This window comes from Periplaneta americana, chromosome 10 (genome assembly GCF_040183065.1).
Source record: "Periplaneta americana isolate PAMFEO1 chromosome 10, P.americana_PAMFEO1_priV1, whole genome shotgun sequence".
NCBI classification, from domain to species: Eukaryota; Metazoa; Arthropoda; class Insecta; order Blattodea; family Blattidae; genus Periplaneta; species Periplaneta americana.
In genome coordinates, this window is record NC_091126.1 from 91741113 (window position 1) to 91762349 (window position 21237).

Genomic DNA, 21237 nt, shown 5'->3' on the forward strand with positions numbered 1-21237 from the left:
TATTTGCTTACTTTGGTGCTTATTTTAAAACAATTAAATTGTCGTTTTCTTAAGAGAAAATGAAAAATACGAAAGGTAAAATATCATATTTCCTTAGTGATCAAAGTAAGGCTTTGAGGTCCCAACAGAGTCTATACGAATTGTTAACGCTATCACTAGTTTCAATGTTTCAACATCACGTAACATTATTTTTATATTTATTATTTTAAATTATTGAAGTTAAATACATGCAATATATGAATAAAATACTACAACATATTCTAATGCCATCAGATGAGACTTCACACCTCAGGCTCCACTTCAGTAAACCATGATATATATCTTGCCAAATATGCATTGCGTTTAAAATTTATATTCACTTAAGAAAAAATACACTTCCTTAAATTTGATTGTCTTATCTCAACTTAAGTTAATTTTATTATTTCGCACACAGGCTTCATAATTTTTAAATAAATAATGAGTAGTTCTACCGGGTGGACGGGATGAAACGCCACAAAAGCTGCAGAAAACTATTCACCGGAGTGCCACTACCTGCTCCCGGGTTGATGGCCCTGTTATTCTCGGACTACTGTAGATGGATTAGTTCGCAAGGTCCAACTGAATGATTAACAGAAATGTAGCAATAATTCATCATTTTTTTTTACCATTCTTGTGCGCAGTAATAATGAGTCCGCCAATTTACTCAGACGTGTGCAATAATCGAGAGAATATTCTCGGACTACCAGATCCTGAGCAACAAAATACTGCAGAAAGCAGTTTCTAGTTTTATGCTGAGTGCCGAGTGTGTAAGTTGTGTCATGAGGTACAGTACAGAACAACGCACTTTTATTTGTAATAGTTTCGCAAAAAGTATTCGTGGAGAAGTTGTCGCCGTGAGTTCCATCGTCAATTTTCCTATTCCCCTGTGCCGGATAAAACATTATACTGACTAGTAAAGAAGTTCAAAGAGACAGCATCTGTACAAAATAAGAAGCCTCGTGTAAATAAACGTCTATTAATAGAGGAGAAATTGGACGAAATAGGTTTTCAGTTAGAGCAAAGCCCTTGCAAATTCTTTGCGCCGTTTAGCACAACAAGTAGGGGTGTCTGAAACATCTGTTCAACTCGCCACTAAACTATTAGGGTGCTATGCATAGACATTTCGCTAGCCCGCGCTACGAGCGTGCTAAACTAGCCCCGGCTACCGACTGGTTACTTGTACAGGATTCATATCATATCATATATCATATCATATCATATCATATCATATCATATCATATCATATCATATCATATCATATCATATATCATATCATATCATATTATATATCATATCATATCATATCATATCATATCATATCATATCATATCATATCATATCATATATCATATATCATATATCATATATCATATATCATATATCATATATCATATATCATATATCATATCATATCATATCATATCATATCATATCATATCATATCATATCATATCATATCATATCATATCATATCATATCATATATATCATATCATATCATATCATATCATATCATATCATATCATATCATATATATCATATCGCTAACACTGGTTTATGAATACGAAAAACGTTAGTTCGCTGATCATCCACCGGAAGCCTGCGCTAAGAATGTCTATGAATATGGCCCTTAAAGTTAAAGCATACAAAACCCGTGTGGTGCACAGCTTTTGGCCCCTGACGACGCAGGTAGGATTCATTTTTGTAATTGGTATCTTCAATCAGTACATGATGGCTTAGTAGACTCCGCGTTGGTTTTGTTCAGTGTTGAGGCATGGTTCCGCCTCAGTGGTTATGTAAATAGTCAGAACAATAGATGTTGGAGCGCTGAAAATCCCCATAACAGCTTAGAATTGCCGCTACGTGATGAAAAGTAGGTGTGTGGAAGGAGGACACTATAAATTCTGAACGTTATGTGCAACTGATTCTGCAGCCTTTCTTCGCCGAGCTCACAGAGGAAAAAGAATACGCATACTTTGTTCAGGACAATACGACGGCGCATACTGCACATATTTCAATGCAAGCAATCTCTAATATTTTCGGCGATCGCATTGTGAGTTGTGGTTTGTGGTCCCCCAGGTCCCCCGATCTAAATTTTTGTGATTTTTATTTGTGGGGGACATTAAAAAGTGTAACATACAGAAACAACCTTCGCACCTTGAATGAACGTAAGGAAAATATTCAACAAGAAGTGCGGAACATTAGTGAAAATGAACTTCAAAAAGTGTCAGGAAATGTGCTCAAAAGATGTGAAGCTTGTTTGAATGCAGAAGGCCACCATTTCCAGCATTTACAAGAATGAGGTAAGTTTTCATGTTTTTATCGTGCCGCATGTTACTATCGCTTTGGCGGTAAGCTTTTTATGTTTTATCGTACCGCACATTACTATCTCGTTTTGACGGTAGGAAGACCACTCCTATAGCATGCGGGGGCCGCTAGACTTTCGGTTAAGCGGTGGCGTTTCGTCTCGTCCATCAGGTATATCACCTTAGAAATAATTGAAGGGTTGATAGCAAAAATCGGACAAGTCCAAAACATTAATTTTTCAGAAAAATTAAAAAAACTGTCCCTCACGTTTCTCATATAATATAATAATCTGTCATATTTTATATAGGCATCTCATATCTACCAATTTTGGTAAAAAGTTTCACTATTCTCTTTTATATGGTTTCTTGAGGAAAAAACCATTGGACAACCTTTTACAAAAAAAATTACATTTACAGCTATTAAATGAGAAAAGTATATGAAATCATGTTCATATTGTAAATTGTATCAACATACACATAAATAACTTATAAGTGTTTTATTAAATTAAAAAACAATGTTGGAATGATTCCCTGAACAAGAAAAACAATATTGTTATCAATGTTTATATTCTTCTCTTTCTAAGTCTGTGTCCTTCAGTGTTTGAATTCTTGACATGTCAGGTATATCAAGTACCGAAAAATAATTATTCTAACAACAACACAAACTATGCTCAATAAAAAATATATTATAATTATAGCTGTTTTCACACGTCTTGGAATCAGTTTCCCAACATGATTTATATGTTCTTTACCTTTAACTTTGGCATTTCTTATTTTGTCTTCCTTATTTTCTCTTCTCTTCATCTTCTTTTGCCATTGCATATTTGAATCGGGTTCATTTTGATGATCATTCATTTGTAAAACGAAATATTTAACCAATAACACCGACAATAACAGCTATTATGGCGATGAAAGAAAAGAAGACATCACTAATGTCATCAAGAACCGGATAAGTTTGTGACTTGTCCGTCTTTTGCTAGAAAGACGTTGGACTAATCCACTTTTTGCAGAAACCCTACATTTTCAAACACTCATTTCAACGGCACAAATCGGGTTTTTGTAGAAACTTCTTATGTCAATAGATACCGCTTGAAATGTAATGAAGAGAACTGTACTATGCTCAAAATTTGAATTTTCCTATCAACCCTTCAGTTAATTCACTATTTTTGTATAAAATGAATGTTCTCTCTGAATTTCTTAAACAGTTACAAGTAAGTTTCATTACAGATTATAAATTTTCTACGAAGTGAGACCTGTCCTAATTTCCGAGTGAAAGTTCAGTATTTATTTGTCAATCTAATGAAATTACTTGAATGATATAAGACATGAGCTTTAAAGGCGGTAGATTAATGACCGCATTATGGTGGCAGTATAGATCGAAGTACTCTAAGAACTCTGCCATAAACTTTATTTGCTTTACTCGCAAAAATTCTTAGTCTGATGGGATTGAATCACTTTCCACTTCACCAGAAGGCAAGCCTTTTATGTGTAGAAATGTTGTTCACCCTTCGTTCCTTAAAGTTCTTTTAGTTCGTTATTTAACGACATTGTGTCAACTACCAAGTTATTTAGCGTCGATGGGATTGGTGATAGTGAGATGGTATTTGGCGAGACTAGATCAAGGATTCGCCATAGATTGGAGAAAACGTCGGAAAAAATCAACCAATCAGCCCAAGCGGTAATCGAACCCCCGCCCGAGCGCAACTCCGAATCAGCAGGAAAACGCCTCATCCGACTGAGCTACACCGGTGGCCTCCTTCAAGTTAAAACCATAGCCTCACGTACTTTCTTCACCACATAGTGAGTATAGCTTCTTGTGCCGACAAGTCATCAACTTATTCTTAAAATGACACAAAATATTCTAGTCATTCGAAATTATATATTTCTAAAAAGGTTCTAAATGAATAATTATTTTGGGATGATGGTAATCAGAGCAGAACTTTTAGGCAGTTGTAATCATATTATGTACATACGAATTAGCGTTTACTCTAGAGTATAACTGCAATTGTTTGTTTCGCATACTTTTCAAATTTCAACATATATATTCAAAGGTGAACATCAGATGACGTGGCGATAATGGAAGTTTTATCCACTACTAATGAGATAATGTCAGAGAATCCATTTGGGATTCAACTCTGGCCCCTTTGGTAGGAAGTCATCAGACGACTCATTAAGCTACAACAAGGTTCCCAAGCAGAAGATGGAAGCCAGAGAGTAGTAAGGAAAATTACTGACAGTATTAGGAAAAAATAAAGCATCAATTGTTTTGAAATTTTCATTTAGTGTAATTCTACACGAATCTGCGCTGTTATAAAAATGGTTTACATTTTGACACCCCTGGAATATTTTCGCAGCACTCCGCGCTTTCTCTTGGAGTGTGTCGATATCTATTAAGATGTTTTTATATGCATTCGACTTTTTTATTTTCTTCCTATCAGCGATATAATTGAAAAAATGCAGATACCTTCTAAAAAATGCCTGTATTCTGCAATTGGCAATTATCTTTACGGAATGTCACTCCGTTTTATTTCTTTATTTCGGTGACATTCTATTCGCTTCTATTTTCATATACTTCTAGTTAGTTGGTACCATCCTCGTTCAACATATTTGGTAACAGACGTGCAAATAGTTATTTCAAAAACCAATGATGAACTTTCCTTCTTTTACCCACAGTTCACATTTACCAAATCACATTTGCGAACCAAAGAATTGCAAATAATATTTCAAAGTTCTTCTTATTTCCAATAAGCCATTATGGGTTTTAACATTTCTGAAAAAGAAGAAAATATTTTTATCTTAGTAAACATACTGAATGAAATTTGTTTCTATTCTTTGACGTTAACGCTATACGTTTTATACTACAAAGTTTTTTTCATTATTTAATTGCGTATTATTTTGAATATAAGTCGAAATTAAAATTTTATACCATCCTTTTTATTATCTTCACTGAAAAATGAAACTTCGAAATGTGTAAGTTCTTCGATGTGGTAATTAACAAATAAAAGAGTTCTAATGTAAAAAATAAAGCTTCTGTTGAATTTCTCACCCAGTTTAAAGAGTACTGGTTAATGTTTTATTATTAAGTTATGTAGAAGTCAAAAGCGTTCTTGGTTTAAAGCACTCGTATGTTTCTGATAGCACTCAAATATAAATCATGTCATGAAATGAGTCAACCATAATCCACTCAGCGGCTTAATATCCGGTTTGATCTTACGTATAAACTACAGACTCAACACTCAATTCTACTTGTTTCATGGATGTGTTTTAATTGTCAATGTTCTGTTCTAATAACTGAGAAGCCCGGCGTTGTGCCTACCCATCTCGTTTCACTGCATTTTCATCAAGTGTAAGTCCAAAAAGAGTCTACATATATATTTACGCCAAACAAAGAGCTTTGAGACTAATACTACATCAAACTTCGGTGTCAAAGGCTGATTCCATTAACTAATGAGATTGTACTTAAGTAATGTAGGCTTATGCAAGAGGGTCCGATAGAATGCAAAGAACTTCCTGTAATTGGAATTCTGGGCAGTGAAATGAGATGCGTGAGTAGTAGAGGAATCTGTATAGTAAGCCTGTCAATGATTCATTGTGCAGTGCACACTGTCATACACGAGGTGGAATATTTCGATTTCTACGTTGCGTCTATATGGAACACTAGGAATGCTTGTATTGATTGAATAGCTGCAATTTTAAACAGTCAAGAATCAATAACGTAGTGAACTTTGCAATAACCGTTTGGCAACTCTGGATTGAACTCAAATATAGTAGTGTTATAAACATCAATTTTCTTTAAATTGAAGTGTTACATTCTGAAATTTGCTTCCATGAGCTAAAAGATAAGATTCACGGAAAGCAATATTTCCTTATATTCTTTGTCTTTGTGACAGTGTCAAGTCTGTAATTTAATCACTAGTAAATATAATAATCTTCTCCAAATGATGCATGACATTTTGTAGAAATTTATGACACGGGATATGTAAACGAGAAACCTACTTTACTCGAAGGAGTATTATGGTGGTTAAATTTAACGGTTCAGAAACATAATAAGCACACAAATTTAATCCAGATTACTTTTCGACGTTCTATATTGTGTACTCACTTCTTACGTGTAGAGTGATGTACGTAAAAACTTGCATTCAAAACAGTAATTACTAACTAACTAATCAAGAATTGTGACTTGCATAAAATGGCTTTCCATTCACTGTTAAAGGGTTTCACTTCAACGCCATGTTACGCCACCCACTACTGTGCACTTCTTACACGACTACCAGTAAAGATAAGATTATAACAATTGTAAACAGATTTTCAGAACAAACAACTTTAAATTAGAAACCGTTTCATGTTCTATAGAGCCTAATCCGATATACGCAAGAGGTGGTCATTTACTACAGGAGGCATGTTCTGTAAATGTCAATCGATTCTCAGAGCTCTGAAGAAATGAATGAGAATTACGATTGTTTACAAGAGACCCCAGGAACAGACTGTCGAATCTAAATATTTTCGCGAACATAGATTAGTCCGAAGACTTGGGCGACTATAAGATGCAATTCTAATGATTACATACCAGATAATTGACGTAATCTGACGATGAAGACAACGCGGAAATCTCTGCACGACCCGAACAGGCACATGGAGAATGCGGCTGTTGTCTCCATCGTCATAAGATGCAAAAGATAGAATAATGCAGGTAGCCTACCTTGCTGGAACTATGGGCCAGCAACGAGAACCAGAAGAGCGATTGATGATGGTGCTGTAGAAGACGAAATGGGTCGACTGACAAACGAGGGTGAAGGAAGGAAGTAGGGAGGAGAGAAGGAAGGAAGGAGACTAGAGTCACAGCCGATGCTGGGCCAGGACCATGTTTAACTCACCGAACGAACGCAACGACGGCACTCGGAGCACTGAGCACTGAGCGCTGAGCAACCAACTCCCGCAGTGTCCCCCTCTCCACCCCAGCGCCACGCCGCAATCAATGGGGCTCTAAGAGCGAAAAGTCGGATCGACGCCGAGCGTCGTCGTTTCTAGCACGAAACATGCCAAATTCAAGGATCCCGCGAACAGCACCGATGGCGAGTACGTTCACAGCGTCGGTCGCATTGACCCCTTTACCGAAGTTCCAAAACTCCAATTTTGAAAGGTCTTCGATTGAAATTCATGTATTTCTTACTGAGGACAAGATTTGAAATTATATTGATCGAGTTTCGCAAACATTTCAAAGCACAGAATCATTGAGAATTGATGTAAATCTGTAATATATTAAATTAATCTTACTGAGCATATTTAAAATCTTACTATATTTTACAACTATTTTGCATAAATCTAGTGTTAATAATGTTTTTAACTTTTCGGTTAATTCTTGGGTATTCAAATTTCAATGAGCGCAAGTAGAGGAAGTCAAAATGCGAAGACACCAGGTACGTCGTACAAGAGCTTGCGGAAACAGAGAAGGAAGCGGTGCACTTCACTTCTGATGCGTTAAATTGAACTATAATTCACACTTGATGCACACTTTTAACACTTACATCGAATATGATGAAACGTTGAAATCTGTTAATCTAACAACTTTCAATTCCCACGAAATGTAATTAAAAGTTATTAGTTACACAAGATTCAATGTTTCATCATATAATTTTGTCAATAAGGCATGAAATATTTTAGTAGCACCAGTTCCCTTGACATTATTACAAAACTCAATTCTAAAACTATGTATCGCATAAGAAATTAGTCCAATACAAAGTCCAAAATAGCTTGAATGGGTATATTCCACATGTACTCAAATACTGAGTGAGTGAATTATCTACCTACCGAAAAGTAGTACCAATATTAGTTGCAAGCGATTGCGGAGTGTACATTGCGGGAAACACTCGCAGTCTCGCCGAAGGTCACGCACGACTCACTTGTGACTGAATGGAACATAAAGTGAAATTAGAAAATAGTTGTACTCTAGTGTGTTAGTGATAATTGATCATGATTTCAGCTTAAAACAGAACACAGGTACAGCATTGCAGAGAGAGGTTTTATGTACAATAAATGTAATATAGGCCTTATGTAAAAAATTCGAAGTAAAGCTCGAAGACGAATCATGAAACACCACCCTTGTTAATGTTCCAAATCAGTCAATGATCCATGACCGGTCAATAAATTCGTGAGACATGAAGTGTTATTTATAGATAACAAACGACAAGAATTGCGTAGTTTCTTCCCCGACAAAAACTTAGATTACAACGGGCACCGCTTGGAAAATTCCCCTAAAATTCTTTTCATCGCCTTTCACAGGAAGTTGGAGTGTCTTACAGTTCTGTACGAATCCCTTAAAAAAAGTTATAATCATACAAATGTAGGCCTATATTGGTGCAAGAACTACAACCCGATTATCCTAAAAACAGGCGTGGATTTTATGAGCGGCTTTTAAATGGAGTTCATGGCGGTGAAATTGACCCTAACCCACTGTTTTTGGACGAGATTCGTTTCATCAACATGTGTACGTAAAGACCCAAAACAGCATGTAATAAAGTTCTGAAAATCCTAGTTTCACTCATGAACAGCCCTTCCATGATGTGAAGGTAGGAGTGCAATGTGTTATGAGTGGTGAGAGGATAAGAAGACCTATTATTTTAAGAAGCTGTTAACGTCGAGAGGTATGTGAAAAAAAAAATATATTTTGCGTCCATTTTTTGTGTTAACAGAAAGGAGGCGTACTTTCACCATTTTCTAACAGGATTCTGTGACAGCACATACAGCCGATCTATTTATCAATTTCACATATTATTCGAGTATATAAATATCAGTAGGAACATGTGAATCCCTCGATCTTCGACCTAACCCCCCCTGTGACTTTCATCTCTAGGGTATTTTAAAAGATAAAGTGTGTAAAGTAATCCACACAACCTGGAGAAACTGAAAGGTAACATCCAATGAAATTCTTAAAAAAAAAAACTGCATCAAGTGATGCATCATTTCTTAAGAAAGTGCCAAAATACTTAGAACAAGAAGGCAGACAGTTCTAGCAAATTCTTTCTTAATTTGAATGAGTAAAAGACGTTCTAGCTGCTCATATTTAGTAATATCACAGTCCTCTTATTTAGGTAGGGCTGTGCCCATGAGTCCAAAAAATTCTGCGCCCCCTCACGAACTAACTTATGAAAATTTTAAACATTCAGTAGTCAAGCTGTAGAAAATGCGGCATTTAATAACAATTTAACACATGCTACTACTTAAAGTAGGCATCTGCGAAGTAGGAAAAGATCGAAAATTTATTTTCAGCTCAATTTTTTTTCTTAAAATTTTGCCAGTCCCACGAATTTGCCGTCCTGGGCCCGGGACCGTGTGGCCCATGCGTAACTGAATATCACTCTCACCGTAACTCAATTTATCGCTTTCATGGTTTGAGGATAACTTACACATGCAGTATTTACTTGATTTTTTAAATATAATAGTTGAACATTTAACACACTCAAGTAAAATAGACGAGCTCTGATCAATCCTATTTCGATCCACTCTGCTCTGGCGGAGTTTGGACACAAAGTTGCTTTATAACATGTAATTTGGAAACATAAGAACGTAACTAGTATCATTACGAATTGGAAATGTGTTTTTTTATCGGGACATAATATATGTTGATAAGAAATTTCAATTATTGTATATTTCCCTAATAAATTCTAATCATAGTCACCATGAATGCCTAAAAACTCATATCTATGAAATATATTCCAACCTTCGTCCCGCGCAGTGGCATAAGGCATCCTGCCTAAGACTCGCGTTACGGAATGCGCTCTGGTTTGAGTCCTCATGGAGGAAGAAATTCTTTCATGATATTTCAGCCAGTGTATGGGACCGGTGCCCACCTAGTATCATGATGCACTTGAGGAGGTACGATAGGTAGCGAAATCCGGTTGCGAAAGCTAGCTACGGCTGCGGGATCATCGTCCTGACCACACGATATCTCCATTCTGGTTGGATGATTGTTCAGCTCTGCTTTGGCATGTGAACGTGAGGCTAGCAGCCAGCTGGTCGGTATGGGCCCTTCGAGGGCTGTGGCGCCACGGATTATATTCGAACTGCCAACTTCCGAGAAATAGTACATAAACTGTGAGATTAACAAAATTTCCAGAGTTTGTAAGATATTTTGTCCCTTTGTCAAATTATAAATCATTTGTACACACATAACTGCTCTCAGTAAAAGTTCGTTATAAAGTGTGACCACGTGGAAAAAATATGCATTTTTAATTCTTTCGCCTGCATGACTTATAAATGTTTCTTGCGCCTTTTCAAACTAGAGGATTTATTAATTAATGCTAAGGTGAATACATGACTAGTGAATTTGCAAAACGACTTAAGTCCAAATTTTGGGAGTTTTGAGTTGAGAGCATGATTATGTTACTGTGTGCAAGGAGGATCGTTTAGTATCAGAATGACTTTAATCCAAGACTTTTGTATAGTTTTTATTAGCAGCAGAATATTTGGTTAAGGGGTAAAACGACTTTAATCCTGGACTTAAGTTGTTTTTTCTCTCAAGTGCTGAAGAAACTTACATAATATGCAATTTTAATCATACACTCAGCTGACAAATTGTTTTTTGTCTGTTGTCATTGGTAATTTTTCCCGAACTTATCTCACGTTTACCATTCCTTCCAGTGCATTCTTCAGTAGGCAGTTCTATTCAGCCAGTGACACAACCAATTCCCTTTCTACTTCTTGATCATTTTCAGCATCATTCTCTCTCCACACTTTCCAACACAATGGTTTATCCCCGATCAATGACACCAAAATTCAAGATATTCGTAAAATGCTTAAGTACATTCGTGATGAAGATGTGCATACATTTTACGAAAACATTATAGCATGGGAGACAACTAAGAATTGAAAGATGAAACTAAGCTGTTGTCTCGTTATAACATTCCTAACAGTTGTCTGTGCTCTTATGATTAACAAATTGTTCAAAATAATGTTGTTCAACAATTTCAATAAGGTTATTTTATGCTTTTGGTATAAATACATTTAGTTAAACATGTTTATGTGTCAGTAACCTAATAATTATGATGCAGGATTGAAGTTATTTTACACAACAACTTAAGTCCAGAAGATAATTAAATTTTTTACGACGTGAAGAAGAACACAAAAGTATGAATTTTTATAATAAAACTATTTCGCTTACATATCTCTTAAATATAAAAAATTATATTGTAACAATTTATGATCCAGCGAGGCTAAAAACAGTTTTCTTTAATGTTCTCAAAACTACTTCTAGGCACTTAAATCGTTTTGCAAATTCACCATTCACATAAAAATTTACTAACACTGAATCGTAAATATCAGGGGAGACATAAGTAGACCTGAAATAAATTTTTGGATACTCCAGCACAGTAAAATACCCAAAAATTTCTATTTCTGAACACACTCACCGTGAAAACCTAAAAACTAATGTGGTACAATACAGCCATATTGGATGTTTGTTCAAAATGTAAAGTAACATAAAAAAATAAAACTGCTAACTTGACTTTCCGCGGGCCAGGCCCGAGAAGGCCAGTGCACTTAGGCTGGCTTTGGTCTATTGTGCTCTCTACATATGTGATCGATGTCTAAATGCGACAGGTGTCCTGGATGGCATTAGTGAATCTGACACTGACAGATGGGCCTTCCTGTCTCAGCCATGGTAGAGCCAGGTCTCGTCTTCGGAAGAGTACCTGATAAGCCCCATAGCCCTTACTATATCAGCGTCGGAAACCCGTACTACCCCCAATATCACATATCCCTGCCTATTTTTAAATATTGCACACGGCAATGAATAAGGGGAACGTAGTGTTGATGGAAAGGTAGAAAGAAACGGGAGTACCTCAGAGAAAACCCTCTGCAACCTCTACTTTGTACACTACAAATTTCATCACGAATTCTCTGGGGATCAAACCCGGGCATCCTGAATGCAAGGCTAGCGCGCTAGCAATTGAGCCAGAGACTCGCCAAATAAAACTCCACTTCACTGGAAACACAAAACTTAAAACAAGTCACTCAGACGTCTACCCAACACTGAATATCGCTTGTGCCGAATGCGAGAACTTGGACAAAACTATTCACAGCCGCTACTGCCACCGTGAAAGTCACAGGTTATGCGACGAATCGAGCTCCAATTGCTTCAGTTTTCACCGTAACCAAATTGTATAGCCTACTCAATAATCCTCTTCCACATGGTCTTGTCGTCATTTCTTGATCGAACTCCAGATTATATGTGAAGGTGCTTTGTCAGTATTTACGCTAATATGTGAGAAAAAAAAAAAACTGATGAGCATTCTGACATGACAGTGGAATATTAGGGGAATTCCAGTCACGCTATAAGTTTCAGAAAGTTTCGGAGAGTTACAAGTTAGATTCATTATCGGAATTCCGACTTTCAACGTCCCTGGCCAACTTCCTTATTCAGAGAATAGTCTATGCTAGGAATATGCGGAATGTTTTCTCCAATTGTCAAAATAATGCACATATTCATTAATTTATTCAACTATTTACCTATGTATGTACAGTAGTGGCAAAAAACCGGACCGACAATTGTAGCTGATTTCAGAGCCTTGTTCACTCCAGAGCACGATAGACTGGTAACTAAGACTTTCATGGTTCAAATCCTGCCTGGGAAGGAAACTTTTTTTTGTTCCTTATTCAAATTTATTCCCAATACTTTCCGATTGCAGCGATATTTTACTACTTAATTAACTTATTAATCCCAGAACATGAATTTTACCAGCAATCGAAAAGTACTGGGAATAAATTTGAATAAGGAACAAAAAAAAGTTTCCTTCCCAGGCAGGATTCGAACCACGAAAGTCTTAGTTGCCAGTCTATCGTGCTCTGGAGTGAAGAAGGCTCTGAAAACAGCTACAAGGGTCGGTCCGTTTTTTTTGCCACTACTGTACACGTCTAAACCTAACACATACCCAGCCATACATCAATCCTCAACATCATCAATACATCTATTCACTCACTAACCTACCTACTAACCAAATATTTATGCTAATTCACTCCTCTATTTATACATCCATTCACCCAACTATTAATTTATTCGTCCACTTGCACATCGGCCAACCCACCTATCTATCTATCTATCTATACAACCACACCATTCAACGTATTCACCCAGCTCCATCCACAGATCTATCCAGTAATGTTTCTCATTTGTATATATCATCTGCGTCTCTCCTTCTGCCCATCTATCAATTCATCCATCCACCTGTAATTAGTCAACAATTTACCCATTTTAACCAGGCATCCATATAAATCCATCCACCCATCCATACCTTAAAATCATTCATTCATACCTACCCACCTATTCGCATCTGTACATACCAATACGTCCTGCATCCAATCACCCATCCAATTGTACATCCATCCACCCATCAATACCAATGCATTGAATGCATTTGGCTTGGCTTAGCGTTTACGTGGGCTGGACCCGAGATGGGTCCGTACACTAAGGCATAGTTTGGCCCATTGTGCGTCCTTATATGCATGTTTGTCCAAGTCCGACAGGTAGCCTGTGTGGCATTCGTGAATCCGATGCTGACAAGTGGACTATCCTGCCTCAGCTTCTGATACACTCAGGTCCCGCTTCTCAGTCAAGTAGTCTGATCAGCAAATAGAGATTATATAGAACACTGAACACTTTTACCTGTTTTGTTTCTCTGTGTGCCGGCGTTTAGTTCCACTTTCAAGGGCTAGAGGTTAGTGTAATGTAGCACACGCTAAGATAATAATAATTATCTTAGCGTGTGCTACATTACACTATTCAATTATTGAATATAAGAGTTGAGACAGAGGATCCAAACATCGCCTATCTTATTGCATAACCCAGTAACGCTTTGCTTCAAATAAATTCAAATTAACAGCTTCTCCTTATTTCTCAGTGATAAACTAGGTGTAATAATAATTTTGTTTTATACAGGGTGTTTAAAAAATACGGGGCATAATTTCAGGTATGTATTTCCCACATGTAGACAATCAAAATAGTTCATTACAACATGTGTCCGGAAATGCTTCATTTCCGAGTTATGGCCTTCACAACATTGAAATTCACCGGAACGTTTTTCTTTCCGCAGGTCGTTGTCATTACAGAAGATGTTCAAAATGTCCACCTTCTGCTTGAATACAGACCTCACATCGATGTCTCATTGACCTGCGAACACGATCCCAAACTCCAGGAGTATTGCGTATGTCCTCAGAACATGCCACAATTCGATTCCGAAGGGATTCCAAATCAGGCACCGGAGACGAATAAACCAACGATTTTAAATGGCCCCACAAGTAGAAATCGAGAGGGTTCAGATCAAGTGTACTTCTGTACTTCTGGAGTTGTAGATCTTGGTCTTCCCCTTCCCAAACCAGGAGAGTTAAATTTTCCATACTCGCACAGACGGTAATGGAAACGTACAAATGTCTTCCGATCTGGACATTGTCCCTGTGGGTACCTCTCCTGGTACAAACGACGAGCCAGCGCAGCATTGCCGTCCGCCTTACCGTACATGAAGTGTATCTCTGCCAGCTCTTGATTTGAATACATGTCGCACAGTCTAACGCCTACACAACACTGAATGTAACCTTCGCCTCGGAATGAACTGTCAGAGTGCCCTCTTAATGTCTCTTTGACGGCAAAGACCTGCGGAAAGAAAAACGTTCCGGTGAATTGCAATGTTGTGAAGGCCATAACTCTGAAATGAAGCATTTCCGGACACATGTTTTAATTAACTATTTTTATTGTCTACATGTGGGAAATACATAACTGAAATTATGCCCCGTATTTTTGAAACACCCTGTATATATAATAAATTGTATTATAAATAATATAATACATTATAAAATTATGTATCAAATTCGTTTAATATTTGTATACAATAAATAGGCATATGGTTCTACTTCTCATAGGAGTTTTGTTTTTCCATTTTCAGCGCTATAAAATCATCACATATTGCAATTGTTGATGGGGTCAACGTCTCAACTCTCATTATAAAGAAACTCTATATTCTAGACATTACAGATAATGACGGATTTATTATTTCATCGGTCCAATTTATTTTATTTGAGTACATAATGCACCTAGGTGTATTAATTGTATGTCTGTTATATTCCGCTGTGTCGACTGCTAACTGGTGTGATGTCAGCGCGAACACTGGGAAAAAAGCAGAATCTACGCTCAAGATGGTTTGAAGGTCATTAAAATCAATCCTGTTACATCAAAGGTACCGATGCGAAGTGTCCATACTTGTAATTCCCTATACGCTGGTCTGATAAGCCTCAGGAGCCGGGAGCCTCCCTGTTTAGCCGACTTTGACAGGTGGGCCACCCTGCCTAAGCGCCTGTTAGAGCCAGGTCTCGTGCACATACGAGTAGCCTGATGAGTCCCAAGGGCCCGGAGCTCCAAGCCCTTTCTATAACAGCATCGAAAACCCGTACTACCCCCAAAACCTCAACCCAGCCTGTTTTTACTATTACGGATGATACTCAAATGAGGGAGAGGTGGAGAGAGTTGGTGGAATGATAAAGGAAAACGAGAGTAGCCCGAAAAAAAACCCTCAGCAACGTCTGCTTTCCACCATAAATTCCATCACGACCTGGCCGTGGATCGAACCCGGGTCGCCTGGATGGAAAGCCAGCGTGCTGGCATTGTAGCCATAGGCGCGACATTGAATGCATTTATCCATCCATTCAATCATTAATCCATACACACCTATTTATTTACTAAGTTTTGGAGGAGTATGTATTCAAATAGATTTGAATATGTTTACTGTACTGAAATCTTCATGAAACCGAGGATTCAAAATGATCTGATTGTCTCAGTGTCGACATATGTATCTAAAAAGTAGTATCAGATCATAATCATAACGGATTGAGTTGCATGAAAACGCGTATCGCATTCAAAACGATTTCAATGAGCTAAGCGCATGAACGATAGTCATTTGTTTCATCTGTCTTCTGTTTAATCAAGAGTGAGTGCAATTTTGTATGTTGAAAAGTCGTGTTATAACACAAAATTCTTTCTGTTTTCCTAAAATATATTATTACCAGTCTACAATATCCGACAGAATGTTAAGCTATCATGCTCCTCATTTAGAAAATGCAACGTTGTTTATAGCCAAGACCCACAGGTTGACCAACATACTAACATATCGATAACATGTTAACAAACATAAATCTTTCGAAATTTCAGCTTCCGCGTTCAAATCGTTTTTATACGTGTCGAAAACAGGAATCGGTTCGGGGGGATAGTATTCAATACGATAAGCGTATTCAAATTGATTTGAACACTCCATGAAAACGTACTAAATTATTCTATACTTATATTTCCATTCACCCGCTTCTTATTTAAGATAGATTGAATAATCAATACTTTTTTAATGCAACCCAAATGTTATAGTTAACTACTAGCATGGCTGCTGCTTCAAATTCGAAATGGTGGTTTGATGAGAAATGTAATGTTAAGTGTCGTAGTAAACATGTTATTAAAAATGTTGTTCCAATAATTACGTGTAAATCCCATACGCTTTCAGTCGTATCCATCCATGCATGTGAAATTCATCGTTTCATCCTTACCTACCCATACGTACTGTATCTATATATCTACTCATCTACCAATATTTAATTAACCACATATTCCCAACCATCTATTACATTCATTTATCTGTCCATGCATCCACTCATCCATTCTTAACGATCCATCCATCTACCCCTATATGTAGGCCAATCAACCTACATATTCAATTCAATTCAATTTGTTAAGCCATTGAACATACAGTGATAGGCTTCGTCACAAATATAGAAGGGGAAAAAACATACATTTGAAAATACACATATAATTGAAAACAGTAATGTTTAATTAGAATGAAAACATAAAATATTTTCAAACTCTAAAAATTAATGAAAACAATTCACTCTTAATGTATTATTTGTAACTAAATGCAAATAACTTTATTTATTAAAAAAACAATGTCATATGAATTTGTTAAAAAACTCATCTACATAGTAGAAAGGATTAATTAGAATCCAATTATAAAATCTAGTTTTGAAACTATTTGTTGGTAACTCCTAATATTGATTGGGAAGCTTATTATATAATTTCATCCCCATGACAGAAACGTTTGTACTAGTTTTATGTAATTTAATAATAATAATAATAATAATAATAATGATTTATTTTAGCTGGCAGAGTTAAGGCCGTAAGGCCTTCTCTTCCACACAACCAGCAAAAAGTGTATATACATATGCATGAACTTACAAAGAATTCAACAAATTGATTTAGATGAGAGTTACATGTATACAAGGGTTATTTACGAATTAAACAACAAAATGCTATGAACTATTAATTAAACACTGAAATAAACTGGGTAGCAGAATTAAACTAAAATACATAGAATGTTAATATATTTCAAATTATATTAGATAATAGAAAGAGATTATTATGAGACAATTTTGAAAATGCAGCACAATCAGGATGATGTCTAAAGAAAAAAAGCAACAGTGTAGTCAGTAATATTTTAAATCAGTATGATTGGAGTGAAATGCTAATAAGGTTATCTTTTAAGCTGTTCTTAAAGGTGTTTGTTGTCTTGCAGCCCCTAATACTTTGTGACAAGGAATTCCATTGACGCGAGGTGGATATTGTAAAAGATGAGGAATAACAAGATGTTCTATGAAGAGGTATATTTAGCGTGCCACAGATAAGTGATCTGGTATTTACGTCGTGGTTAGAGTATAGATAAGAGAAACGAGACGAAAGGTAATTTGGTGTTGAGGTGTGCAGAATTCGAAAGAGTAAAGACAAAGAGTGTAAAGTTCTGCGTTCTTTAAGTCGGAGCCACGAGAGACTTGCGAAGGACGGTGATATGTGATCATATCGTCGGATGTTGCACACGTATCTGATGCACATAATTTACAGTATTGAATATTAATTTGTTCACTATTTCTAATTTCATGATCATGTATATTGGCTACTAATGAGTAATTGTCTATATTATGATTGTTAATATCTGTGATTGTTTGAAAAGTTGTCGACTATGTTCACGATAGTTTGATTGACATATAATTCTAAAAGCTTTCTTTTGCAAAATCAAGACACTTCAAATTTTGCTACCATTTCCCCAGAAAATTAAGGCAAACCGGATTATCGACTAAAAGAACGAAAAGTAGACATATCTTAAATAATTTTGAGAAACGCAAGTCACTAATTTCTTTAATAAATATCTAACTTTTGATGACTTTGTGCATATATATTCGATATGGTTTTCCCATGTTAAACTGGAGTCTATTAAAAGTCCCAGAAATTTGGTATAGTTTTGTATGTTGTCCTTTTTTATTAGATGATTTAGGCTAAAAGTTATGTTGATAGTCTCTTCCTGATTAAGCAAAACACCATTAGATTCAAACCATAAAGCCATCTGTGATAGAATATTGTTGGTTAGGGTACATAATTCATTCAGAGCAGAGCTAGAACATAAGAATGTATTGTCATCAGCATACATAATTGTTATAGGTTTAATGAATTCTATTAAGAGTAGTAGTGGAACAATTATTGAGCCTTGTGGAACACCATAATGTGTACTAGTGAGACTTGACCAATTTTCACCTATTGAGACTAATTGCCTTCTGCCATGAAGATAGGTTCTAAAAATATTAATGTACTCCCTCGAATACAATAAAATTCTAATTTTGATAAAATTAACTTATGATCAACGCAATCGAACGCTTTGGAGAGATCACGAAATACAGCATTAACTTGTGACTTATTTTCAAAATTTCTTAAAATTTCAGTTATTAAAAGCTCAATTGCATAACTTTTTGTCGATTTCCTTTCTCTAAAGCCAAATTGGTTAGTACTAAAGAGATTTGAATTTTCAAAGTAGTCATAAATTTGATTGAAAATTACATATTCAAATATCTTAGATTGCACTGGAATGATAGAGATTGGTCTGTTCTGTTTCATCTACTGTCCATTCTTCAGGAGGCTTAGGAATTAGTATTAACTCGTGACTCATAGATTTTTTGGCTGAAGGAACATTGAAATAAACTATAGAATGTTTCGATTTAAAACTATATCTCACTATATTCGTTAAACAGAAATAACAATCCGTAGTATGACCTTTGTGTTCTATCCATATTACAGGGTTCACGAAGGGCATTGATTTATGAGTGTCATTAAGCCAACCACGTAAAGTTCGCGAACAATTACAACACATTTTACCCGCTGCTCATCACTTTCCCTTGTCTACTTTATTTCCGAAATACAACTCGTATGCTTTTTTTCACTATAGGAGTGACAGTATTTCTCTGTGAGTTCGGAGTAAATTCACCGCAAACATAACAAAACAAGTTCGGTTTATTCGCACATTTGCGTAACATGACAAATTCAATAACTGAGTTACACTATTATAATTAAAAAACAATTATGATGAATGCTGTTATCGTTTTGTTAAAATATAACTTACACTTCACTTCACAATACACACTTAGATTCACAATTTCACGAACATACACAAACATAAAATACGGCTACTCGCGAAGCGATCAGAAAGAAAGTTAGCGCATTGCTAAGAAGGCAATTCACAAAACAATTTTAACAGAGAAAGAGGGCATTAATCCAATGCCAGATATTCCCTTCAAGTGCCATTCATAAACATGCAAGATCGGTATAAGCTTCTTATCTATTTCTTTGAAACCAATCATTAAGCCGGATGAGGAGACCGGAAACTATAAAATGAGGGTGTTTTGCAAAAGATTTAGGTGATACGGCAATGTTTATCAGTGTAATTAAAGGAGGACAGAATAAAGTATACAGTATTTTAGTTGGTTATTTAACAACACTGTATCAACTACTAGGTTATTTAGCGTCGATGAGATTGGTGATAGTGAGATGGCATTTGGCAACATGAGGCCGAGGATTCGCCATAGATTATCCGACATTTGCCTTACGGTTGGGGAAAACGTCGGAAAAACCCACAACCAGGTAATCAGCCCAAGCGTGGAACCAAACCCGCATGCGAGAGCAACTTGGGATCGGCAGACAAGGCGCCTTAGCCGACCGAGCTACACCAGTGGCTAGACAGTATTGTAGGTGATATTTAGAAAGCGCGAACATTAAGATTACTGCATTAATAGCGAGTAATGAAAGGAATGTAAGACTACATATAGTCATTGATTATTCAATGAAGACGACGAGGTCCTCATATATGAATATAAAGTAAGTATATAATGTAAGATAAGTACTAGGGAAATATTAGTTTCACATACCTTCTGAATAGCAATAAAATGGTAGGAAAATACAGTTATGGTGTGACCTAAATACAGGAATGTGAAAGAACACCAACCATAACGAATACTGATGATGTTCGCAATAAATATCATTTTAATACCTACAGTAAAAACTATTTGTATATAGACCTAGGAATGTCTTCATGCACAGTAGCTTGATGCATATTCATTGTTCTTTCTAACAGATCCCCTATTAATTCTACAATATGTGAAAATATGTAAAATACTTCATTTCAATAAATTAATAAAGAAAATAATATACCAGCTCACAATCATTACAAAATTATTAGATATAATGATTCAGGTACTCTTCGATGTAAGATATTTGTGTTAACCGAGACTTTTGTTCTATGTTAACAACACAAAGTAAGTTCATAAAAATTTGACTATCAGTACTTTAAGCAGGCCTGTGAGGTTCAGGTATTTATGCCAGTGGTATTTAGTGGTATTTGATGATGCAACGCCTGCACTAATAGTCACTTTTAAAAACTTTTCGTGTAATACAAAATTAATTGTCATGTTCATGTAAACTTTGCGTACTCAAACTTTTGAAAAAGTTACTACTACTTCATTGGTATGTTGTTCATCCTGAAATTCACAGGCTTACATTTACTGGCCCAGAATTACTTCCT

General features: G+C 36.1%; 1 protein-coding gene across 12 annotated transcripts in view; it reads right to left on the bottom strand.

Annotated features, from left to right (window-relative positions):
- Cadps (calcium-dependent secretion activator 1) overlaps positions 1 to 7241 on the bottom strand; it is a 942652-nt gene extending 935411 nt beyond the window's left edge. For 7 of the 12 annotated variants that reach the window (XM_069837911.1, XM_069837913.1, XM_069837916.1 and 4 more), the window contains exon 1: positions 7023 to 7241. The gene's annotated coding sequence lies outside the window, so the exon portion shown is untranslated. Of the gene's footprint in view, positions 1 to 4994; positions 5015 to 7022 lie in introns of those variants that run through there. The other 5 variants (XM_069837914.1, XM_069837918.1, XM_069837917.1 and 2 more) reach the window with 3 other exon arrangements.
- Between the last annotated feature and the right edge of the window lie 13996 nt (positions 7242 to 21237).